The 17049-nt window shown below is 39.0% G+C and overlaps 1 pseudogene; it reads right to left on the bottom strand.

Moving 5' to 3' along the window:
- Positions 1–281: 281 nt before the first annotated feature.
- LOC137478342 (pancreatic lipase-related protein 2-like) lies at positions 282–12752 on the bottom strand (annotated as a pseudogene).
- Positions 12753–17049: the final 4297 nt, after the last annotated feature.

Here is a 17049-nt window from a genome sequence, read left to right as displayed (position 1 = left end):
TTCTAGTATTAGCTGAAAAAATTAGGTGAGAAAATGCATATTTTTTAAGTGGTCTAATCAGCTGTACAACACTTGTAGCACAAGTCAGCAGCCTAAATGAGCTGTCACATTTTGTCAGAACACTGTTGAAATCTATAGCTTAAAATGAAACAAAATGAAACTTGTATTTTTGAAAGAATATGATTTATTATATTTGATGTTCATAACATTTGATGTTTGTTACATTTGATGTTTATAAGAACATCAAATTAGTTTTTAGAATTGCAAAAGGGGCACAGTCAAGTATGGAGGCAGGAGAGGATGGGCTTTAAAGAAATCTTGAGTCCAGCAGGACTTTGTTTCCTTCCTGTGAGGAGTGATGCCTTACATGGCACTGATCACAGTGTTTGTGCCATAAAACCCAGTTCCTTCCCCTGCTGCACAGGTTTTTGTGATCAAAATATTTACATTTATTTTGCTTCAGTTCCTGACTGTAAGAAAGGCAAAATAATAGTCTCCTTAATTGGTGTAACTCTGGGGCAGAGAGCCATCCATGGTTTATGGAGGATGTTCAAGATGTTGTAATTACCAATTACAGATATTTCCAAACTGTGTAGAAGTACCTGGGGCTTTTTTATATCTCCAGGGGAGCACAGGAGAGGGAAGCCCCTTCTTGCTCAAGAAGGGAATCTTGCCAAGAAGTTTCCTTAAGTGGTAAAGAAGATTGAATTTCCTGCTCAAGATGGTTTCTGGTCCCACCCTGCTCACGGGGAGATGATAAATAAAGGGTACTGAAGAGTGACTCTGAGAAGGCAGACACCTGATTTATCAAACATCCTGAGCAAGCTCCTTCAGCAAACTTCACAGGATGTGACAGGGTTCTGATATCTCAAAAGTATTGCTGCATAATTTGAAACACACCTGTTCATCAGCCACATTCAGCCTTGTTGTGTAACACACCAACACCTTTTGGTGAACCTCACTGGAAGCATTCTGGAATAGCTGGTTGTCAGGATGGGACACGACAGAATTGCCCAATGTGATTGATACACTTAATTTCTGCACCCAAATGATAAACCTCACATCAGATGCAAAAATCTGTTGCATGCCTCAGACAACAGCCGGTAATTATAAAATGAAAGAATTTTTGTGGGTAGCCTGCATTGAAACAAAGGAACCTTAGCTTATTTTGGCTGATGCTGATACCTCTGAGTGGTCTGGTTTTGCTAACCAGTACAATCAAAATGCTGAAAAATTTGGAGTGGCAACACTAATCCAAATGATGTAGCTCAAGTCTGACTTCAGCATTGTCGCAAAGGCAAAGTAGAGGTGGAAAATTGAAAATTCGGTTTCACTGGCAAAGAGAAAATAGTTTTTTTTAATTGAAAGCTGCCAGAAAATTCAACTTCCTCAGTAGTACAATACAGTTTTGATAAAGGAGGTGCCTGTTTCAGGTATAGAAAAGAGTCCAGCTGGTTATTAGTAACATATGTGTTTTCTGTCATTGTAACCATAGTTCACAGGAGTGTAGCATGGAGAAAACTTGACAGCACTAACTTGGAAATTGAGCTTTTATGGAGGGCTGGACAAATTTCTCAAAGTCTGTTGAGGGAGCCTTGTTAATCCTTTGCTGCTGACTGCAGTGTCCTCTTCCAGCTGGTGAGGGTTGCTGCAGGGCTCCAGGCATTCCTGGCCCTCAGCACAGAGCCAGGGCTTGCCACATGCTGGGCTGCACAGTTCCACACCCACAGAACACAGACCTGGGAAGGGGGGGAGTTTAAGGAAATATTTGTCAGTAAAATGGGACATTTTCTTAGCAGCTAGCCAGTATAATCAATACAAGCCCTGGTTTTATTTCATGTTAGGCCAAAGCATAAGTTCCAGTAGACTGAGAACATAGAGTGTGTGTTACCAATTTCTTTTTAAAGACTTACTAGTTCATGACTAATTATTAACTTTTGGGATATGTTTGCCTTTGTGATCAGGCTCCCTTAGCATTTTCATTTGGGACAGGAGCATGCTTTTGAAGGGAATTACTCCCTCCATTTTTCCCACTTACATGACAGAATGGAGTGGATCCATAAACTGGATTAATTTTGGTTAAAACTAAACAAGAGGTATGTTCCAAAAGTGTGTCTAATGTCCTGCAGGCTGTGGCTGCCAGGCCCATTGGCTCAGCTGGAGTCAGCATGAAGCACCCTGCCCAGGCAGGTACAGTGTTGAACTTTGCAGAGCTGTTTCTGTGTGCTGTGCTATGTGCCACTGGAGAGCTGGGCACATGAAAATGCAATTTAGGAGGAAAACTTCTACCTTTACATCATCAGATTATGTACTTACGTATTCCCATTTTCCCCAGATATTATTCTGACTTCTTCAGCTCCCATGCAGCCTCTGTCTGCATGACCTAGTTGCTTTTTCCAGAGAAACTCAACTTTTGAAATGTTCCCAGGAATTTCTGTATCAATGTAGTTCAAGTATGTGTTGCCTGGTTTGAAAGTTCCCCTGCCAAAAGAAAAGCACAGAAGCGATGCTCTGTGTTCTACAGAAATGAGGGGGAAAAGAATCTTGACTATGGGCAGTAAGGGAGATGAGCTGAGGGTGCTGTGAGAGTTGGGGCTTTGAATACTACTGCTGGAATTTTTTGAGCTTTTTTATAGATTTGCTGAAATTCCTTTACCTGTCAGGATGAAAAACACATATCAGTTAGCACAGCCTTTGTCAGTATCTCCGTGATTTAGTCTATGCATCGCTTTTGAAAAATTAAGATCTGTCTTCCAATAAATCTAAGTCAAAAAGTTCTCTCAGTGTTTCGGGTTGCTCTCAACCATGAAGGAAATTGAAAATTACAGTTTACATTTGTGCCTTCTGTGCTATCATTGTTCACTCTAACAGAACACACACCGCAATGTGACATTAACATTGAAATTATCTGTGGGTTTATTGCTGCAGTGGTATTTATAACCAGAGGTACTCCTGGTACAGACCAGTAACGGGGCTGTGTTCAAACACAGAGGAGGTTGGTTTTGTAATATTGAAGCTGGGTTGCTGACCAGTGTCTGTTTATTGAGATTTAACCTCACATTTACTGGAGAGGACCAGGCTGAGTGGACAGGAATCCCACATTCCAGCACAGTTCATGGGCAAACTACAACTTTCTCATTCACATACTCCCCAGAGGAGGGGACAATCAGATGACTGTACATCCCTGAGCTCTTTGTCTTAGATATCACCAAATCACGTTTGAGTGCAGCAGCAGCCGCAGAGCTCTTGCCCATTTTGCTATGCTAACATCAGCCTCACAAAACAAAAGAAAATACAGAGCAAGAGGGACCAGCAAACAGATTTTCACCACAGTCTGCAGCACAGGGAACTTCCAACAATTATCAGCTGCTTTTATTACCAGTGTGAATCACAGACCACACAGAACAAGGTGACACGTGTGAAAAAAAGCTGTGTATAAATTCCATGTGCTAACAGTGATAGAGCCACGTTTCCAACAGCCACATTAAACTTACTTGTCAATGGTATATTTTTTTCTGAACCCATTAGTTCCAGTCAAGGCCACATCTATATTTCCCTTCATGGTTTCTGTTGCACATACTTTGACATGTATCTCTTTTCGCCAGCCTTGGGAAGCAAAATCAAATGGATTACAGTTGTAAGGAGATTTCTTTCCTAAAGGTTAAATTTCTTATATGTTTCAGTGTCTCTAAGAGAGAGAAAAGGATTGCACAAACATGCTTATAAGCAAAAAAACACCTGTGATAAATTGCAATTAATTTATTAATTTTCCTATTTCACAAGTCCCATGGTTATTTCTACATTAATCACAACTAAAACTGTATTTCTTATTGCTCCCTGCCATTTTGACTTGATGAGTTTGGCTAAAATATCCTGAAATGCTCCAGTTTTATAAATTTTGCAAAATAAAAACAATGCAACATTTTTAAATTTGAAATTATGCACTTCCAGCATAAAATTCTTCCCCAGTTTCAGCTTATATAATTTTTGAAGCCATCATGTAATAACCAAGTTTAACCCAAAGGTGAGCATCATTTGATCTGTTTTTATAATTATCTCAGCCTTCCAAAATAATGCTGGTACTGCATGTTCCTAACACCTAAAATTCTAGATGTTTTAATGAGCGTAACTCATTAGCTGCAGCAGCTCTGCAGAAGTGTAAGGTCCTTTTTCACACATAATTCATTGCCACTTCAGAATACACCACTAAATGAGCACTTACGAGCATATGGAGGGGAGGGCCCTGTGTTTAAATAAACTTTTTGGTGTTCTTTTTCAGTTTTATGTAAAAACTTATCAGCATAATGACCCATCAGTGGGCATCCTTCTTCTGGACATGGAAAGCAGTCTCCCTGGGGAGAATATAAAAAATGTGTGTTATAAGACATCATCTATTTTAATCTCACTTTTTAAATTTTAGGAAATTATGATATTTAAGCTTTTTCCCAATTTTTTTTTTTGTTTGGATTTTTTAAGGTTTTTGCTTCTCATTTCAGATGATATCTTCAGTATTTATCAATGTGGCTGAAAAAGGAGGTGAGGTGGTCAGTCATCTTATTTCATCTTGTTGAAAATCAGAGAGAAACTAGTTGGAAATCTGGCCTAATTCTTTGTGGTCTTGCAGGAACCATAAATAAATACCATAAAGAGTGTTGTGCCTTGCTGCCTGATCTGTAAAATCCAGGTAATATATTCATCTTTCATAGGGTCCACTGGAAGGTTTTCTGCTGGTTATAGGATGGATAACCACATTTCCAAGGGGGTCTGGCTGAATATCTCACTCATATGGTAAAAATATTTATGTTTAGGAATACTGGAATTTAGGAATTTAGGAAGATTGGGCTTTCCATCTGGGATTTGTTCTGTCAGCTCTTTATCTTTTATTCCCATGTAGAGCCTTAATGAATTTGATCTACCTACACAGATCAGACAATCAGATCAAGACCTTGACATCCATTAAAAAAAAGGTAAAAAAAGATAAGCATGAAAGCAGATTGATTGCAGTGGGAAAAAATAGCTCTGCTGTGTTTAGGTAGTTCAGTTTTGATATGTGGGAGGTTCTGCTCAAACTGGTATTTGTGGACCTTTGGCTATTTGTATATTTGATGAAAAAAAGGCTACATGATCATCATCACTTCTCTGTTGTGAAATTGCTGGGGTTTGGGTACGGTCTGAATGAAGGTGGTCAGTGGTTCTGAATGCGCCCATGTCCCATGAGCCCAAGGGTAGAACTTGTCCCAGAAATTATTAAAAGAAGAAGGGCAGCCCTACAGGGCCTCAGATAAATCCAGACCTGGTACTCACCAACACAAATTCTCGGTATGTGTCACACTGATACCCAACAAATCCATTTGGAGTGATGATGCTCTCAGCATAATACCTGAGACTTCTTTTATGTCCACATCCAAAAGATCTGTATGCTGGGGAAAAAAAAAAAAAAACAACAACAAAAAACCCAACAGGTAAAAAGTGATTAAAGCAATACATTAACATAAAGTCCATGGAAAGAAACATTCTGGGGTCTCTTTTCCTCAAAAACACTTGTATATATAGTGATGTCTCAGGTAAAAGAAATAGCAATGATTAAAAGACATTTTAATTGTGAATTATTTGGTTTTGTAGTGAGACATACATTATTTTCTATTGGAAAGAGGTCATTTTTAACAGAAGTGGAGATGCACAAGGTGAAACAAGAAGCATTTGGGAGTGTTCCCCTTTGACATTTTAAAGACTGAAATATTTCATAGCTACAGTTTCTGTAAAGCATACAGTAGTTTCAATGAAATAGTTTTCCTTTTCTTACAGTTATCACAACATGGTATTCTGTAAAATCACAGTTTCCACTCATTTCTAGAATTAAAGGTAATTTTAGCAATTATTATAAATTCTGTGGCTTTTGGTGTTTTTAAGCACTAGAAAATCTGCAGTCATTTGATAGCAATTCTGTGAAATCCTCTGAAAAGCAGGATATTTGGCAGTGTATCCTTGATTTCGTCAGAACTCTTTGAAACACGTATTTTTTCCCATCAGACTGAAATTTATAAGCAGCCAGTAAGGAAAGAAGAAAGTGCTATTTGGGTTATATTTACTTGTCCCTTATAGCAAATGTTGTCTTCCTTGATTCTGAGGTGTCTCCTGTATAAAAAAATCCATATACTAAAATTAGGTTGTTTGCATAAAAATGGGCTTTATTCCACTTCAGCATGTGGTGGGGGCTCACCAAACCACAGGGGAGAATCTGGGAGTTGCTGAAGTAGCTGCAAGCTAGAACAGGTTGTAGTGAAATGAAAATTTCCCCTTATGGCAATGTTTATGCATCTTAAAGATAGACCAGCTGGTGTTGACCAGTTGACACATTGTTCTTTCCATAAGGAAAGAAAAGAAACCTCACATTAAAATCTCTCTGAAAAGTACTTGTGGTCTGTTTTTCTTGGAAATAATCTGCATCATCAAGGCTTCCTGAGTATGTTTTCTTAATAGCTCCTTCTTTAATTCAGAAGGGTTTGTGCTTTTAAATTCTCAGCTCTTAAAGCTGGCTCAATTTATGTTAGTGGCAAATTCACTTAACACCTATAGCCTTTCTACTGCATCAAAAACTATAGGGAAATAGTCACTAAATATTATTTCTAAAGCACTTCATGCACAAAAACACTACATAAATGTAAACATTAGCAAACAATAGAGAGGTTACCAAACAAAGTAAGGTTTAACCCAGAGGAGGGAGTTAAGGCTGTCTCTATTTTTAAGAGCTGCTTGAACAACCAACTCCATCTGCTCGTGTTCAATAGAGCGGAGTTTCTCCTTCAAGACATAACATTGCAAAGAGCCTTGTGAAATGTCTCTGGAAAAATATTTTTTTTTTTATTCAAATACAGACATTTTTATGCATTCCAGTTGGAAAATGTTTTTGTTTCAAGTGACTTTGAGTACAGCCAGCTTTCAGTTCTCTTTGTTATTTAGTTCTCAACCAGTTCTAAGGGAGAGCATTTCTGAAAGCAAATTATTTAACTAGTGGTAGGGATTTCAAACCATTTAGCTGTGAATAACAGATGATCTCATTTCTGTAGGTTAGCATCAGAAGACAGGATTTTGTGGATCTATTGTAGTGGATCCCAGGGTAATTCTGATTAACTGCCCAACTTCCTTTGAAGAACTACTAATGGAGCAGTCATTTTATCATCTTTTATATTTCTGACCTTGGGCTGTTCCCTTTGAAGAGACTAAAGCTTGATGGCATGCATGAGTCCCACTAATATCGGGAGTAATGTCTTCCTAGGGAGAAGGAGAGCTCAGATTTTAAAATACTAATTTTTGGATTATCCATGAATGAAATGTTACTGGTCCTTCATGTGAAGAATTCCCACTGAGGTCAGCCTCTCAGCACAGTGGCAGGCTCTTAGAAAGCTTGTGATGCATAATTTTGCATGCTTTACCTTAAGTTTTCATCTAGAATTTGCCTTGTTTAGTACAAAAGAAAATTGGAGGGTATTTCAGAGGCAGTTTTAAATGTTCCATTTTTGAGCATTGTCTCCTTATTCCAAATCTGAGCTATATAAAGGTCTTACCTTATCCTAGCCTTTGTTTCTAACTTATAATGAAGTATTGTTGTAACTTATAATGAGGTATTACTTCTTTAAAATATATTTACCTCTCATCAGGTCATTGATATCCCGAGTTGCAGGAGGTACACGAAGCTGGTTGCATCCTGGCATCTTCTTCCCACCATTTGGGTAAAAATCCAGGTGGCCACAAGTCTGAAGAATCCCTGGAGCTGAAATGCACAATGGATCCTGGCAGATCACTCCTAGGTGTTCTGTAGCCAACCTGTGTGCCAATGGCAGCCTTTAAATGAAAACTTACCAAAGTCAAAGAAAAGATGACCAGCATGAGTATGAATTATATCAACAAATTTTGCATCTGAAGGATCCAGCCTAACCGTTGTGGGAGTGTACTGGAAGAGGGGCCCAGCTGGATCCAAACCTAAATGAATAGAGATACATCTGATTGAATAAATAATACTATATGTATATCACCACATACAAGTTATGTATGCTATATATGTGATCACATTTCTGCCTTTACATTGAAAAAATCAGTTATGTGGTCCACAGCTAGAAAAATAGGCAAGGTGCTAATAGAAAGCTGACTGAAGGCATTGCAGCACAGTAAAATGCTGATGGTTGCTTGGCTTACTTTTGGGAACAACGATATAAGAAGAGATTTGGTTTATTGAGGTTTTTTCATCATTTTATTGAGAAATACGAAATCTTCATATGTTACTCTGAGCACATAGATTTATTTATGAATTTCTATTTGGCAAGAAGACTATTTTTATTTCCAGAATATCTTGGTTGAAAATGGTATCCCTTCACTTCAGTGTCAGTGAGGTCTCTTTGGAGATAAAGCCCTGACCCCAGTTTCCCTGAGTTGCTTGTGTGACTGCTCACAGTGTGCATGCCTTAGACAAAGCAATGTCTATGCAGGGAAAAGGACTGACTGGCGGAGAAGGAAAGCATAAAATAGTGAGTTTTTAAAAGAAAGCAATGTGTGACTGTGTCACAACTTGTGTGCCACCATGCTGGCTGGACACTGTTATTTATGACAAACCAGCACATTGCATTCTGTACTGTATGTTTATAAAGCAGCAATGATTCTTCAGTTCTGTTAAGTTGTGTGAAAATATCAAGGTTTATCAGCTGAAATAGCTGCAGTACCTGTTATTCTTCCAATGCCAGGCTTCCTCCTCCCTGCCTCCCCTGCAACGTGTGCTCCAAGGCTGTGGCCGATGAAATGGATGTTGGCAGGAGAGTAGCCATAGTCTTTCTGTGAAGGTTTATGGAAAGGAGAAAAAAACAGTGTGGGTATACAAGCCAGTGACACTGCAGCATGTCCCCGTGCAGTGCTAGGATGTGGCCAGGTCACTGGGCAATGGAGATGAGTGTCCTGGTGGAAAGTCACAGTTCTGGGTGATGGGATCTCTACCTAAAGAGAAACAATTCCCCAGTCATCCCTCCCCTGTTCATTTTCAGGGTGTTCATGGCTATTTACCATTTTATCCCGCTCCACTGAATCTAGGGGATTTAATTTTTCATTTCAGATTTTCATACCTTTTGAACTGCTGAAAAGTCATGTCATTTTTTTGAAATCAATTATGACACTAAAGCAGGTATTTTCATTTGTGCGTGATTAAAACCCTTCAATAACATTTGCACCTGCTTTACTGGGTATTTCTTGTTCTTCCTGGCTCTATTGGATTAAATCTAAAGGTGCCACTCTGAGCACCACCTTTATGTGGACTGTGCACATTCCAGGGATATTTTTTTACCTCGAGGAAGTTCACCAGGTACTCCAGCTCGGCCCCCACAATGCGGACGTTGTTGACAGCGTCCGTGTACAGACCACTGGAGCCGCCCCTCCAATCTGTCAAAATGCAGTTCACGTCTTCAGAGTGAAACATGAACTGGTGGAGAACAGGAAAAGAGCAGAGAAGGGAACAGGCATTAATTACAATTGTAGCAGGGCATGTGTTAACTGTATTTTGTTCTGTTTGTGTGACTGGTGATGACACATCTCTAGGAATTCCTACTGATGCTCAAGATCAACACAAGGAGGCAGAGTGGAACCAGTGATTAGAGGACACTCACAAGCTTCCTTCAGCTTTTTTTCCATTCCAAATGCCTTGGTTGGCTCTAAGGTATCAACTTCTCTTAATTACAGCACCCTGTTACCAAAATAGGTCCAAGCTTAATTCTTCAAATTTTTTATGCTTGCATCATCTAAAAGGATTCTCAAATTTCTGCTTGAATTGTTCAGCCCTGAAGTTCATGTATTATAACCAAAATATTCTATTTAGACATTTCTGCCAATAGAACTTTCTGATTTTGTATTTTATTCTGAAACAATTTCATTTTTGAAATGTGCCAGAGTGGAATGAAACCAATCTGCTGAACAAAGCCTTTTGGTTTTATTAGATCAAATGTGTCACTCAAACTGACACGTTTATTGTGACCTTTTGCTGAGGTGAGAAAACTCACTCTTTTTTCCCCCTTTATTATTGGCAAGGAATTGAAAAATCAATTTATTATAGCTTTCCCTGTGGAGGTGAATGCAGTAAAAGGGCATTTAAGCAGAAAGCTGAAGTGCACTATACTCATAGCCAGGAACAAGACAGTGGTCGTGTGGAACCAGGCTTCATTCTGACTTTTGTGCTCCTTATATATCCCCTGAATTAACAAGAGAACAGAGGTGTAAATTTTCAGTGGAATTTTAAGCCAGATGTGGATATTTAGACTTTCAAACACAAACAAAATGACTGTCAAACAATAGCTGTACCCACCCTGCATATGCTTGTTATCCAGGGGAGATCTGCTCCAGCAAGGTGGCCGTGTATAATGAAACGAGTTTTCCTGTGCGCTCGGAAATTCGAAGCTTTTATAGTTGAAGGATTTGTAGCTGAAATTCTCTGTGCCAAAAGAACCAAACAACCAACAAACACAACAAGGATGTGACTGTTCCGTCCCACTGTACATTTTGATAAAGGGCAGAGTGCCCCAATGGTTAAGGCATTGTTCTAGACCTAGAAGAGATGGGTCTTATTTCTCATTCCTAAACTGCCTTTTGAGTTTCAATTAATCAATTAATCACTTCAACAAATGCTTCACTTCCTCTGGTTAATTGAACTAATGGTACTGGCATCTTCTGCACAATGCTTTGTGACATACTGGTACAACATGCCATGTAAGTAGAAGATTTTATCAAACTTGGCAATAGAAATGCAAAGATAGCATCTTCTGAAAGGTATAATGTGGTTGACTTTGAAACTATACCTATTTTTCCTTCTTTTTTCCTTTGAAGATAAGACCTTAATTGCTTCATTTATATTTTATGGGAAAGCCCACCAGGGTTACAAATTCAGAGGCTGTAGGTATTTTGGTGTGTATTGAGAAAGAAGACATCATTTGCTTTTAAAAAAATTCTGAGTACTAACTCTTACATATTTTTGTTATGGTTTTGTTGACTTAAAAGGGGGATGCCATGCACTAATTACCAGACATCTCACCTCCAGTGAAAGACTGATTTGTTAAAACCTCATAGGCCCTCTCAGCTGGAGGAGCTGGACTTGTTCTGAAGTGACTTAATAAACACCTCCACTGATTGTGACTGCCATTTATATAAAACCCCCTAATTCTGGAACCTTTTACCTGTAATAACTTGTGTTAGAGGGCTGTGATTAATATGTTGTAAATATACCTGGCTCCTCAGGGAGCTGAAATGAGGAAAAAGGAAAAAAGATGGAAGAAAATTATCATGTGTCTAATATAGAATTGGAGGTTCTCCCAGCAGTCGTATGAGCAAAATATGTGAGAAAAGAAACTGTCCCTACAATTTATTGAATGTATTGAATACACTGTCAGTATTTAAAACCAAAGCATTTTCTTACTTGGTATTTCACCATGTTATCTCTGGTGTAAAGAAGGAAATTTGTGTTCACAGCATCTGGAGAGCTGGGCAAGCCTGCCAGTTGTCTCCCTGGGATCCCAGCCCATGGGGGGCTGTCTGAAAAGCATCCAAGCCTTTTGTAGCAAACTTCCCTTCCTGGGGTGCACAAAGAAAAATATATTAGTGTTCTGGAAATGTCACAGGTTCTGCACCCGAAGCTGTCAGGAGAGGGTTTACACCAGGAAAGCCAAACAAGTCTGATTTGGGTTAGGATGGCACTTCTGAGCCTTTTTCATTAAGCAGCTCAGTTGTGCTCGGGTGTTTGCAGCAAGGACTTGAACTTCAGGAGTGCTTCCTGCTGCAAACAGAGCCTGGAGCTCAGCCTGGTGAGCTCAGGATGTGTTTGGTTGAGCCCTTGGAAGAAGACAATAAAATCTTGATCCAGGGAAGAAATCAGCTTGTGCTGTCAGCACAGAGTAGTCCTTTAAATCAGTCCTAAACTCCAGGGATTATCTAAATTGTTACTTCTTGTGCAACAGCTCATGAGGGAGCAAAAAGAAACCAAAACATTAAAATAGATACTTCTGGTTGCTCCACAACGGGCATTAAACATCTCCCTTATTTTTTTCATCACCATAAGATTTTAGTGGAAGCAATGAAGTGGAATTTGAGTGGGAGCTTAGAGCAAAGCACAGCCTCAGGTTGTGTGGTCTGTGCCTGAAGGACCAGTTTCACAATTTCTATTGTGCCTTTAATACAGTAATGGTGCAAATATGACATGCAGGTGTTGCCATTAATTGTCATCCTTCCACACTGTTATAGCACAACAGTTGTGAAATCCCGAGAAATTTTTATTGCTATTAAAAAGTCCATTCTTTCCTGTCATTAAAGAGGTATTTTGGACCAAGACTATTTTCTTGTTCTCTGGATAGCACTGTGAAGAGTAGGTGCCTGGGCTCTCATTACCAGGGTTGTAGTACCATGAGTGAGTTGAGGGTAGGAAATGTTCTGGAAGAATTTCAGTATCAATTTGCATATAAAAATACCTTTCTGATTCCCATTCTGTTTACTAGCTGCAAAAACCTTTACAGAATTAAAAAGTAATGAGTTAAGTGTGGGAAAGACATGACATGACTCAGTGGTCCTAATGAAAGATAATGTTAAATCCATCCTAATGAACAGTTTTTTCCTAGAATATAGATATCCTAGCATAAACTGCACATAATTTTTACTCTTTATAGACTTCATTCATTATATGTCTCACCTCTGGCTGCATTGAGAAGAAAAAGAGTAGTGATCCATACTGCAAGCATCTGAAGTGAATAAGAACACAGTTCAAGCATAATTGAAATTAGAATCTGGAACTTGCCTAAGGGTTCCCTTAACCCATTAAAACCCCTTGAAACTCAGTAATTCAGTCATTTACTGAGTTAGATCCAAAAAAAGCAGCTCTTCCTCAAAAATAGAAAGGTTTCAAAAAATATCTTTGGGATTATTTCTGTTTGCCATGGAGATTTTGCATGATCAGGATATCCTTTTGGAATCCTTAAAGATCATCTTCCTGTCCTTTACAAACAGAAACTTTTTTTTCTCTTTGGAGCTGCAATTTATGGGCATGCAAATTAAATTCTTACAGGATTTGCATCAACACATTACTGCCTGAAATTTATCCTAGGATTTCATAGAAAAGTTACTCACAGAACTGCCATCAATGATTGCATTAAAAAAAAAAAAAGCATGAACAAACTTAATTTGTGCTTATAAATCATACAGATGGTCTTGAAAACTCATTTTGATCACTCCTATCAGCCATGCATGCTTATCAGCCCTCATCTGCCTGATCACTTAATCACCAGCTGATAGGTAAGCACGGGGGTAAATGGAATCCATCATTTACTCCAAGGTGAAGCAGGGAAAGTACAGTCTCACTCCCACCATGAGCAAATTATCTTCAAAGGAAAATAGATAAGTCTTAAAAAAATCTCATGTCATGCCCAGATCATCCAACCAGCGCTGCACAGACAGAGCCCTGCATCCCCTGAAATCCATAACAAAATGTTAGGAGCAAAGAGTTCATCCCTTTGAAACCAAGTTCAGGTTCAAGCACATTCTGCTTCCATCTCCACTCCTCCAGCCACTCACCACACACCTACCCCTCATCACCATGATCCTTATTTCAGTTCCTTAGATGTTCTTGGCTCCAGTGCATCCCATTTTACCTTGGCAAGGCTCAGAGCAAGTTCCCAGGGTCAACCTCTCGGTTGCTCGTGGCAAACCTTGCAGAAGCTCTTTGAGGAGCCTGGAAAGAAGCAGGACAGCTCTGTGCCTGCCCTCCAAGGGCACGTGGCAGAGGGATGCTCACCCTCTGCTGCTCCACAATGCTTGGATTCCCAGTTGCATCTGTGGCTGTGTTGGGTAATGCCAAAAGAGATCTCCCTCTGTCAGCCTTCATCAGAGATAACACCGACCAGGTCCGACCAGTTGCTGTGTGACTCCACCCACTTAATGCAAAGTTTCAAGCAGGCTGTTATTGTCCTCCATTGGTTATTATTTTTCAAGCTAAAAATTGCTGGGAAATGTGATGTAAACACTGAATAAACACAGGGCCTTTCAGGATCAGCAGGGCCGCTCATCTTGGTGCGATGCCAAGTTGAGATCGTGACTTGGGCAGAGCCCCCGTCCTTTGCAGTCCACCCCACAGTTTTGACAGCAAAACTAATCTTCCTGGAACTGACCCCTGTCCTTAATAACTTACAATCTTAGGCAAAATTTTCAAATTTGTGTTTGATATCTAAGTCTACTGTTGCAACATGAAGACACACACAAAGTGTTTTAGGATGGGCTAGCATGTGTTTGTAAGGTTCAAACTGTCACTTGAGAAAATACAGAAAGAAGTATGAAAAATTATAAAAAAAATAAATGGCTTAGTCTGTCACTTGTTGTTTGTTCATCTTGTAGATCTCTTATCTCTAATTTTGCTACCAGATGAATTACCTGACTTTTCTTTGAAAAGGTGACAGAAATGCTATTAAAGAGAGGATAATAGTTCCTGGGGCAGATTGTCACCACATTCAATCACCATGAATCTTCATAATTAAATTGTATTAATTGCAGTAATTTTATTTTTTAGTGTTTTGATAATGATGTCATTTCACAAAGTGCTATATTGCTGTTGTACTATTATATTCCCGTTTCTGATCAGACTTTCCTAGAAATCTTTCTTCCTGTAGGTGTATGTGGGGCTTCTCCAACCTAAATGGTTCTATAATTCTGTGTAGCACAAATGAGAAACCTGCATCTCCACATTTTAATGTTAAACCCTTTAAGAAAAAGGGTGACTACTGGCACCTCCTAAGACAGGGGTGTACAGGAAGGGGAGACTCCCTTTTGGTATAATCCTTTCCACTGACTGATGAGTTATTCCATATCTAGCACACACAAATATGAACTGGATTAAAGTAATTCTTACAAATGCTAGGTACAAAAGCATTTTCAAGATTTTCCTCTTTTTTTTTTCTTTATAAAGCTAGCCTTGAAAGGTTGATTTCTTCAGCTGTATATTACAGAAGCAAATATATGTTCCAACACTGTGTCCCTAATAGAAAATTAAGAATCAAGGCTAGTATGGAGTTCAGGGAGTTCCTATTAATCCCTTCAAAACTAAGTTAGTCCAGTAAAGTTCTGAATTAGTCACATCAAAATTGAGTTCTCCTCTGCTCACATAATTAAAGTCTGTGGCTGGGTTGCAAATTGATCAGTTAACCTGTTACCCACAGAAGTTAAGTAAACAAAAATGAAGTGTTTAAAAGATGCACACACAAAAAAATCTGCATCCAAGTTAGGTCATCCTGGACAAAGCTGGCTTCAGTGATAGTTAATAGAACTCAGAACTGTGATGTGTGGTATACTCAGATCTCTGATAAAGCATCACATTTGAAAGTACTTAATGCTTGCTTTTTATATCATTAAGAATTCATAGAAAAAGAAAGGTTGATTCATTAGAATTTAAGGGCCCCACAGAAAATTAGTATCCCATCTTACCTTCTGATTTAATTCTATTATATATAATATTGGACCAAACCATCATTTCATTCCATCCTCACCATTTCTTCACAATTCAGAAGGAATGTTTACTGCACAAACAGGTCTCTTAAACTTTTAAATTAATCTAGTTGATTCAATAAATTATTCTTGAATAATTTGAATTAGTAGATTTTTACCTAAGCAGTGTATTTTGGTGCCTATGTTCTCAGGGGAGCTCAAGGAATGTGAATAACCCATTACATTAAGAAGCCCTTCTCAAACCTGGTATTATAGTCCTAAACTATACCTGAACCCTCTGCTGCAACATGGACTCAACTGCAATCTGGTGGTGCAGATTCCAGATCACTCACAAGATTCAGTGACTTTGCCAAATTAAAATTAAAATAACAAAATATTAAAGGGTTTTTGATTTTACCTAAGATGAGGACATTGCTGTCTGACATCCTAGGTGTAAACGTGTGTTATGCAATTTTTACAGATCAATCCCAGCCAACACTGAGCATCAAATGAAGTTTAACTTACCCAGGATTTTCTCAGAACACATGAAGTGGTTCTTTAGGGACGTTCTTGCTGCCTTTCAGCAGCCAGTGAGACACCACAGCTCTCCTCAGTGTTTAAGAAAAGGTTACTGGGAGAGCAAGGTATCCTCATATATATAACAAATTAGTCAGAGGATTTACTCCAGCTGACAGGCATGAAATGGGTTTTCTATGCTAGTTTGCTAATACCAGGAAAGCTCATAGTTCAGCAGCATTGTCAGATGTCAGCACTTCTGTGTTGGCTTCTAGAAATCTTTGCACTTTAATGGGGTTAACTGCTTCAGTATTATCTGGGACCTGGGTAGGAAGCAGCAAGCAGCAAAATGCTGACTCTCCATCCCTTAGAAGTGCCTGAGGGTTTCTCATCCATGAGCTTGTCCAAGCTGTCCCTGAGCTCATGCACAGCTCTAGCACACCCAGCATCCCATATCAAGCAACTGTGAGGAGAATCATCTCCTTTCCTTTCTCTTCAGCTGTGCACTGCCAGCTTCATTTCATGCCCCCTGTTACTAGGGTGGAAGGAAATGAACAAGGCATTTTGTGTTTGCCTTCTCCATGATCCTCTTCTTTTTATAGATGACATTCATACCTTCATCCCTGTTTTTGGCTGACTTCTTATATTGAATACTTTCTCTTGTATGCCAACATGGGAAAATGGTTGCTTATTCCATCAGGCTGGACAAGATGGATGTTAGAATTTTGCTCACCATTACCAAAACCAGCAAGGAAAATTCCTTCTGTCCTGAAGTTTTATCAGTGGTTGTGTTTTCATGAGGGATGAAGTGGCCAAATGTGGAAGAAGGTTCTTTCTGCAGCTAAAACACAACTTTGTGCATTCTCTCCTCAAATCTCTCTTTTTTAGAAACATCTGTAATCATCTTACATGATGAGGTACTGTGCATATAATATCCTACAATTAAAAAATGGCCTAATAGGGATAATTCAGGCAAGTTATTGTTCAGGGCTGGTTATTTTTTTTTTTCTTTTATCTAAATTTTAATTGCACCACTGTCAAGTCCTGATCTAA

This window comes from Anomalospiza imberbis, chromosome 8 (genome assembly GCF_031753505.1).
Source record: "Anomalospiza imberbis isolate Cuckoo-Finch-1a 21T00152 chromosome 8, ASM3175350v1, whole genome shotgun sequence".
Lineage (NCBI taxonomy): Eukaryota > Metazoa > Chordata > Aves > Passeriformes > Viduidae > Anomalospiza > Anomalospiza imberbis.
This window is presented reverse-complemented; position numbering and strand designations above follow the sequence as displayed.